This window comes from Gallus gallus, chromosome 2 (genome assembly GCF_016699485.2).
Source record: "Gallus gallus isolate bGalGal1 chromosome 2, bGalGal1.mat.broiler.GRCg7b, whole genome shotgun sequence".
Lineage (NCBI taxonomy): Eukaryota > Metazoa > Chordata > Aves > Galliformes > Phasianidae > Gallus > Gallus gallus.
The window spans coordinates 41,760,356-41,770,410 of record NC_052533.1 but is presented as its reverse complement, the minus strand read 5'-3'; positions in this window follow the sequence as shown (position 1 = coordinate 41,770,410).

The following is a 10,055-nucleotide window of genomic DNA, read 5'->3' as shown; positions in this document are numbered from 1 at the left end:
AAACTTACTTTTCTGAAGAGGGTCACCCGAGGGGCACAAACCCATCCGTGTGCCTCCCAGCATGAAAGGCTGTCCTTAAGTAGCCCTGTTGCGTAGGGCTGTGTCTAAAGAGCCATATTAACCCATAAGAATTCTCTGAAGATAGCAGTATTAGCATTTTCATGTGTTTCTTAACCAAATAATAGATCTTTATAGTGAGGATGTTCTTTTGTAGACTATTAAGCTTTCCCTCTCATATACTTAAAAGACCCTGTTTTTCATTAAATGTGATTTTTTTTTTTCCAAGGGCTTGAAATCACTATTTGTTTCTGGAATTTCTGAACTCCACCTGGTTAGTTTTCCTTCACACCTTTTTTCATTATGACTGCTTTTAAAAAACACTGATCATTATGTGTCTCTTCTCTGCTCTTGGCTTCTATTAATGTGACCAATAATGGAACTGGTTCCAACCACAGTGAGTCTGCTTTCACAGTCAGCCATATCAGCCAGTGGATGCCTTCCTCTCCCACAGAGAAAAGCTAATTGTTGGTCTAAATTTACTGCAGCAAATAAAAAAATATATTATCTTACAGCCATCGGTGCCTTTCTCTCAGTATAGTCAGTAAAACTCTTTCTGATGCCTTTGGTTTGGGTCAATATAAAGAAAGGGGATTCTTGGAAAAAAAAATAAGTGTTTTTGTGTTCTTATTCTTACAGACTTGCTGGATGTGATCTCTGGTGGTTACGAAACTAGTTCCAAGAATATCAATTGCAAATGAATGCCAGTCTCCAAATTCACAGGATTGTGGTTGCTTGTTTCTATTTTATTTTTATTTTTACTTTTCATTATACTGTATTTATCAAGGCAAGGTTTTTTTCACCCTAGAGTGCAATCACACTCCCACTTTAAGTCTGCCGGGATCAGCAGCACTCCTTGTGGAAGTGACCCAGCTGCACAGACAGCCCCATAAAGATGGAAAGAGGCTGCAGGAAGAGGAAGAGACGGAGAAGGATGTTGTCCCCACCTGGCTGTTGTCCACAGCCAGCTGGTTGCACTCAGCCACATAATATGGAAGGGAAATTTTCACCAGCTGATGATAACCATGGAGAAACAAAGCCCTCGCACCCCCCATATCTGTGTGCCTGTATTTGGTCTAGGATATCTGCAAAATGAGACAAGTCTGGTTGGTTTCATCGTGCTCAAGGATCGGTTGTGTTCTGGCTTAATAAAGAAGCTCAGTTCTCATCAGAAGGGGTAAAGCTATTCCCAGCAGCGTGTCCCAAAGACCCTAAACCATATGGAATAAATGAAGGCAAATTGGGGCAGAAATCCACTGAGACTGCTGGGACTGTAAGCTAGGGCAGCACTATTGACAGCTCTGTGCTGTAACCAGGCTTAGCTCAGACAAGGCCAGGGGGATGCGTCTAGCATGAGCCCTTGTACTCATCAGGCAGGTGAGAGCAAGGAGCCTGTACAAAATAATAGCCTGGGACAGGGTGTTAACAAAAACAGACACATTGCAGGAAGAGCTCAAAAATTTCCTGGGGAGAGCTGTGTTTTAACCAATCCTTTCTAGGCAGTCCTTTTCAGGAAACCCAGCTGAGAAGCCCACCTGCCTTATCTGGGCCATTGTGATAAGACAACGAGCCACCTTGGAGTGCCTCCCCACCAGGGGCTGTGCTCTGTGGGGACCTCCGTGATCCCATTGATGTGCTGGGGAATCAAAGGGTGAAACACAAAGAATAAGCACAAGTCATGCATATGAATGTTCTCAAGCACAGACGGTAACCTTTCCTCCTCTGACTGCCTGAGCAATAAGTGCTTGTGATATCAATACTTGATGAGAAAGAACCATGGCCAATTTCCAAATCCTGCTTCAGAATTGCAGGCGGAGGAAGAGTTAATTACTTAAGTTTACATTTGTTTAAGTAAGTACAAAGCTCATAAACTCAAGTTTTATGAAGTTACAGAAGCTGCAGTGAGTGAACAGCAGGATAAGCAATTACATCTGCAAGGTAGTTTCCAGGTATAAAACATACAGTATATGAATTTGTTGCTTGGCCACTCTGTTGCATGTTCTGCTTCATTTAAAATAGCGTAGAGATGAATATCCTTGCTTATATGTACACCTATGCACAGACATACATTTACGTCTACTTGTTTTATACACTTTACATACATGTGTATATATATTTCTATGTGTGCATATATAAGGACAGTTCCAAAAGTAATGCCTTCAATTGTATGATGTTGACCTACGACATTAGAGGCAGATGCTGGTGGTATGGCAGTACGAGTTGAACCTTTTTTCCAATATCCCATTCCATTTTCTTGCCATGTGACAGATGGCAGCAGAGGGGCAGTCCGACAGAATGGTTTCTGACACAGAAGAGCATCTGAAGCAAAGGTGTGTCATTGAATTCCTCCACATGGAAAACAGTGTCCCCACTGACATTCAACAATGCTTGCTGAAGGTTCATGGAGACCAACAAGTGGATGTATGTGAGCACAGTGAGGCAGTGGGTGGTACAGCAGCAGCGATGATGACAGTGGGTCACCCCAACTGGTGCAGATTTTGATGAGTGCAGCACACAGGCTCTTCTTCATTGCTGGCATAAACACATAGCTAATGGCGGTGATTGTGTTGAAAAACAGGGTTTTGTAGCGGAGAATTTGCTCTGTCAAATAGCGTTACTGTGCTATTTGTTGTAGTTTCCATGGAAATAAATAGGAGACATCACCTTTGGAGTGATCTACATGTTTTGTATAACATGCATGCACATATATCTAGATACATGCACATATACAAAAGTGATAGGCTGCTTTAACACTGACAGCTATTTTTAGCTGAGTAAATAAGAACAGGAAATATTTCTAGAGTCTGAGCTTCTGCCAGCTGTTAAGATCTAGCCAAGAATAAGAGGGGTTTGTGTGTGGGTTTTGAGACTAGATTAATTAACGTCATATTTTAACTTCCAAATGATGCCTGATTTTGGTTAATTTTTGCATTCCTCTACATTCTAAACAATACAGCAAGGTAAAGCTTCCAGGTGTTTTCAGTAGGGAAAGCAAAGACTGGAGCACTTTATGCAGCTCTGATTGCTGTGTTGAAGATGCAGTTCAGAGGCTGCAGGTGCAAACAGGCCACGAGGACAGGCAGAGGGATAGGGAATGTGCCATAGAGGAGAAGAAGAGCTCTTTTACCAAGGAGGTATGCTTGTTTTCCAGCAATGATGCCAGCAGGTGGGGAAATAAACACCAGGAGATAAAAATGGTTTTAAGAGGGCCAGAGATAAAGTTTACCCTGAAGCAGGTTTGAGCAGTGCAGACTGAAGTAATTATTGAATTTAACACAGAATTTTGTCAGCCTATAAAGCTGGCCCAGATACGTGTGATGGCTACTAGGCTTGTGCAGTCCCTTCCCAGCCTCCTGTCCCAGCTACTCTCCTCTAATTGTGCTATATTCTGATGGGGATTTAGCATTTGAACACAGTTAAAAAGCCAAGAGGGAGATGGCAGCATACAGAGGAGAAGAAATCAAACTGCAGAGCCTGGCACTCATGGGGCTCTCCTGGGAATGGGAAGCATCAGCGGCTCCTGAGATCATGTCAGCTCTGACTGACTGCATGGATGTGCATTATTTATCCGACCAAAGAGGATGTTTCCTTTTACAACAGTGAGCTACAACTACATCCTCTGCACGGGAAGATCATGCTCCTTTAAAATGAGGCGTTTGATTTGTTTAAATATGTCTGGACAGGGATTGAAAGTGCACATCAGGTGGGGCCTCTCGGCTCTGACCTCCCAGAGAGGCCAGGGAGCTGAAAACACACGGCCAGCACTGCTCCTTAGTGTAGCACACCCAGCCACCACCCCATACCAGCACCTGTTCAAACTGAGGAGCAGTGCCAGGATCTGCCCCGGTGGTTATCGCAGCTGGAAGCTGCTACAAGGCACACACAGAGGCACTGAGTTTATATTAGAAATCATATTCTGCAATTAGCAGATCCTCCGGGATCCTTTTAGAAAGAGCTTCAAAGATAAACACCTACCAATAATGCTGTGTTTTCCAATAAAATATTCCACTAACAGCATTGTTCTTGAGTGATGTGCTGTGAAGAGGCAGATACAGAGCAAATATTTAGAGCAGCAAAGATGCAAGGCTCGCTGTATTGTGCTATTGTATAGTTAAAGAATCTTAATGCTTGGAGAGGAAAGAGAGCGAGAACTTGAAGCAACAGTGATAAAATATTAAAGCTTTGAGAGACAATGTTGTAGGCAGCAGTTTTGTAGTCGTTGCTATCAGAAGATTGACAGCCAGCTCGGAAATAAAGGCCTGGTTGGCTGTGATGGAATGCTTGGTAACTGTCAGTTTTAGCTGAGGAAATTAGCAAATGACTCATGGGCTGCAAGCGGCAGGGAGCCTCATCCATCATCTCCAGAGCAGCCATCACCTCATGCATTCTGCTGTTGCTTAACTGAAGGACGATGTAGAATAAAATGCAAAAGGTCATAAATAAAATGTTTCAGGAACATCGAGGCTTAACTCAAACAGACACAACTCAGGCTGAGGTGTTTGGCTGTTGTTGTTCTTCTTGTGTTGTGTTCTTTTGTTTTGATCACACGGCTGATGCTCAGAGAGGATTTCCTGGAAGCCTGGTCCCTGCCATGAGCAGGAGTCAGGCAGGTGACCATCAAACAGGATGGACCTCCAGGGAGATCGGGGTTTGTTTCGTCTTTCAGATCAGTAAGAATTTGGTACGTGGCTAATTGAAATGGCTCTGTAAAAACAGTGGGAATTTTAGTAGGAAAAATGAAGCATGAACAACCCAACCAAGGGCTTCTTACTATGAATCGTGGGGTTCCATCAACGATCTGGTGCATTTCAGAAGAAAAGTGACATATTGCTTTTGTTAAGATGCCAACCTCTACGTTTACCCAGAATAATATGAGGGCTGTCCTGGAGTGGAGGAAGACAAGGGGGGATAAATAAGACACTAAAATACAGAATTTTATTGGAAGGAAAAAAGGATACAGACAACTAGACTATAACAAGCAGTATTCCAGTGCCTCATAATGATTCAAGGCCAGGATGGAAGGGGCCCTGGGCTGCCTGATATAGTGGGCAGCAGCCCTACCCACGGCAAGGGTACCAGCACTGTTCTGTTGTAACTCCATTGACAAAACAGAGTGTAGGTGGACTGGTGATTCAAACCTTGAGTTTATGTATAAAAACAAATGAACGATGAAATGTTTTCCCTGGCAAAGTAACTACTGCAAATTCTATCCCTGAAACTGGGCTCTGTGTACAGGAAACATATCAGCCAGACGGAGCAAAGGCCCTTTTGTACCCTCATCCCCTGTAAATCCAGAACAAGCTGCTGAGTTGAGCCTTATTCACTTTCTGAAAAAATAACAGATTGGTATGAAATTAAAGACGACGTTTTCTGCTAAAGAATTTTCCAAGAAATGGAAGGATGCAAGAAGTAAATGTAATCTCAAGCATCGTGGCAGAAAATCAGGCACACCCACGTTGAATGGCAGAGTAGTCCAGCAACATTAAAAAGTGCAGTTGAAAAGAACACCTTTTCAACTAAATTCCCTCAAGGGAAAGAGCCAAAACGTGCTTCAAATTATCACCTTTCCTTACGAACCAGCAATAATTATTCTGTTTCACACAGGGACTGATACACCTGGAGATGGGATAAAAAAAAAACCCACTAAACCGCAATCAGAAAATGTGCTGAAGACGACTCCTTTGATAGCAGACTACTTGGCTATTTTTTTCTGCTGCAAAGGGTGAAAATGTTATGTTGTCTTCTGGAGCGACTGCTAAATTACCAAGAAAATGGCTGAATGTCTGTGCATTAGCTTTCTAAGTGACCTAGATCCATATTTTTTTAATATTCTCCTCTATGTGTTTCTTGTTTATATTCTTAAGTTACAGTCATAGTTCTCAGTAAGAAGTTCATAGATCTCCGGAGGGGAAGGGAAAGTGATATTTTTTTTATAATTGTATACGATTATGGGAAAAACAGCGTTTCCTCTTGTTTTTCACAGATAATGCCCTTCCTACCCTTTCCAGAGAACACTGTTCTTACAGCAAATCCCCCAAACCAGAGGTAAAGATGAAAGTGCGTCAGTAGTAGAGCTAACAGGTGATGCTCAAGTGTTGCACGAATCCTATTGATCCAGGATATCTTTAATGTGTTTTTTAAATTCTCCACCCAGAACACAATCCAGAATTATTTGACAAAGCCTCATTGATTTTCCTCTGTTCTCAGAGGCAGGGAGAAAATCAGCCATGGAGCAGATGGTAGGAGGTCAAGGTTGCCCCATTGCAGAGAGCATTGGGTGCTCCCACACTGACACTGCCCTCACAGCTGCTTTGCCTGGTTCTCAGCACATGGGAGGAAAGGAGAGGCCCAGAGAGGTGGTGTTCAGCCCCCAGGGGAGCAACTGGGGATTCGCTTAACATGGAGAACACTCTGAGACTGGTTAACGTACAAGGTTGGCTAAGACAAAATCAGGAGACACAGTCCTCTCCCAGTGAGGCCAGACTCTCCTCTTGGAGATTCCTAAGGTACCACCCTGAGGTGAGCAAAGAGGGGAAATGCCACAGGCTATAGGTAGGGCAAACAGGTGAGAGGGAGAGAGTGGCAGCATGGCCTTGTTCAGAAGGACTGGAAGCACCTTCAGTGGAGGTATTCCCAGCAGCATAACACAAGCAACCCAGGCAGTATTGCATCCCAAGGCCAAACTGGCTCTTGGATAGCTGCAAGCACACTTTGCTTAGCCAAGATTATGTCTCATTCCTGGCCAGATGCTTTCTCGGATATTTCAGTGCCTTGCTCAAGCAGGAGGCAGGGTATAAGGATGGGAATATGGGAACATGGATAGATGCAGCCCTGGCACAGCAGTGGGCACCTGGCTGGGCTGTGCTGTGCTCCCCTGTGACAGGCACCATTTCTTGTGGGCAGCAGGGTTGTCATCTCATGGTTTCTCAGAGGCAGAATGTAAGTCTTTGATTGGTAAGTGTGGGCAGAGCAGCTGCCAACTTTAAGAAGGTGCTTGGAAATGGCTATAAGTGCAAAGTGGTGAACGAGGACAAAGTGTGCTCAAAAAAGGAGTGAAGAAGCTGCAGCTGAGCCCACAGGGATGGGAAATGAGCAGTTTCTGAGTGGTGAGGCATGGAGCAGCCCCAGCAGAGGTACAGGCTGTACAGGCTGCCTCATCCCCTCTGTGCTGCCCCCGGTTCCTCCTGCAGCTCAGAGACCCGTCCTTAAAGGACTGCTGGGTATCACCCTGTTCTGAGACAAGTCACTCTGCAGCTGAGGCAGCACTTCTATAACTGCCAGAAATTCAGAGCAGGTACCGTAAGTCCACAAAACGCTAATTCCCGAAAGGTTAATTAAACCGAGCGGAACGGCTAGATGGAATGTAACAGCTGACTGCTGCAATTTACTCTGGTGTCACAGTTAGCATTAGGTTGCTCTCTGGTGCATGGGAGCTCCTCAGATGACTTATTTTGGTATTTACTCTCTCAGGAGCTCCTGTATAAATCAGTCATCTTGTTCATGCCAGCCTTTGGGTGATGGAAGTCAGTGCAACCCAATTCAGTCATCTGGGAGAAAAATGCCACGCTGCTCTACAACCCATCTGAACAGACACTCATGAACACTGACTGTTAAAGTATGAGTCTCTGAAGTCGGTTTTCTAATTGTAGAATCATGGAATGGTTTGGGTTGGAAGGGACCTTTAAGATCATCTAGTTCCAACCCCTCTGCTATAGGCAGGGACACCTCCCTCTAGACCATGTCACTCAAAGCCCTGTCCAGTCTGGCCTTGAAATCTAAATCTAATCTAAATGTAATATGTAAATAGTGGATGTTACTTCATCATTCCTTCTAAGCAAATCTGGAGGGAGAAGACTGAACTACAGTACTGTGGGCTTGGAGAAGAGTGGGTTTTGCAGTTGGTGGCAGGACACTCAAAGGAAGATCACGTATTGCTAGTTATTCCCAATGTGAATCTTCCAGAAAGCAGGGATGGAGAGCCCCACATCTTTCCTGCTTCACCTGCCCAGGGTCCCAGGGTGACATGTAAGGAGAGCTGAGTGATGCTGGCTGCAGGCTCTTGCTAGCAGAACCCTTGCTCCTGGTTCTGGCAAGAGGGACATTGTGTGCACATGCATGCTGCTTCCCAAGCTGACTCACCCAGCCTGTGGGACAGATGGAGCTGGCAAAGTTCACCTACCCACGCTCTGCTGTTGTCTGCACGGCAAGGAGATGGAGAACATAACTTCCCAGGTCCATGGTGTCTCCCACGGGCAGCCCTGAGCTCCCTATGGGGACTGTTGCCTCCAGATGAATAGCTATTGTTGTTGTCCCCAGGAGGCACCTGCTGCATAATAACATTCGAGAAACTCTTCCAATTACTGCCTTTTATAGAAATATGAGGAACAATTACATAACAGCTGCATGCAATTATTACATCAGGTGATGTGACCTTTTCAAAACTGAGAAGGAATATAATGTTATAGGTAGAACAAGAAATAAGTTTTTTCTTTGAATGTGAAAAATAAAACCCGGGAGTTGGAAACAAAACCCATTTTTTTGAAGGATTTCTTTTTAAAACAAGGGTAATGGTTGTTCTCTCAATTGCATCACATCCTACAGTCTCTGGACATATGGAGAAAACTGAATGAAAGCAAATCATACAAAAAGTGAGTAATTCTATGCATTGCAAAAAACATGAAGCCTATACTAAGAGGTAAAGCCCTCTTTTCTCTAAGGCTGAGTTTAGCTTTCAGCCTGGAAAATCTACTGATGTTTTTTGTACCTACCCACCGTTTGCTCAAAATAACTGGAAGGAACTTACTCAAACTTCAGCCTGCCAAATGCAATTAAAATTGACCAGTGGCACCAGAAGTTATTGCTAGGCACCCAGACACCACTTCTGCATTCAGACTGGGTGCTTAGGCCAACACACGGTGTAGTTTTCCAAGTGAGGTTGCAAATAAAAAGCTATAGCAGTAGGCAATGGGTAATTATGTAAATAAATAATACGTAATGCATGTATTGAAAACAAGAGCTGTGGAGAACATATATATTTTTTTCCTTCCCTACTTAGTCATCAAATAAACTTTTATATGGTTTGTGGGCTTCATTCTTCATTGAGGATTTTTCCTTTGCAGAAGATGATCTCCATGATTCTGATGCATCCTTTCTCCTCCTCTGCCCTCCACCTCCATGATATCTGGCAGGGCTGGCATACAACTGGTTTGTCCTGAGTTGGCCCTGGTGTGCAGAGCAGGGATGGCTGTCACCAGGGTCAGGGAAATGAATGGCTGGAGCATGGGAGAAGGGTGAGAGCGGAGCTTTCCTCAATACCCATGGAAGACCATAACGCCTGAGCTCCTACTCTGAATTTGCCGTGGACCAAAGGAGAGCCTTTTCCAGGATTATCCAGCCTAACAGCCCAGAAAGGGCAGCACAGGCTCTAAAGTCCTCAACACCTGTTGCCTTTGAGATAACCTCCATTTATGTTGATGAAATGACTTTTAACAGAGAGTAGTTCTCACTTTGCTAGTTAATGCAAAGATTATGAAAATATTTAAGAAGTCTCGCTTCTGAACCTGGCCTATGTCCTTCTGAGCAATGTGGGGACAGACAAGACCTCTTCATCAACCCATGAAGCTCCTTCCTTGGACTGCAAAAGACATCTGACCACAGCACAAGACACCATTGCAGCACTCTAGCCCATCTTGCTAATCTCCCCCCATTCAGCATAGCTGGACAGAGACAAGAATATGAATGCAAGTTGCATGAGAATGTGCTCTGAGAGAGCAGGTCCAGGCTGTCAAAACTGTAAACTCTTAACATCCTGGTACATTCACTGGTTTGTTCTGCTCATCGTATAGGGCTGGAAGGTCATGAGACCCCAAAAAATAGCCTTCATGCTATGTTCTCAACAGCATGTTTTCTTGCTTTAATCTCCTCTGTGATATCGCATCCTTTGGACTACAAACAAATCTTGTTCTGAAATAAAATTGGAATTACACGCACTTACGTAG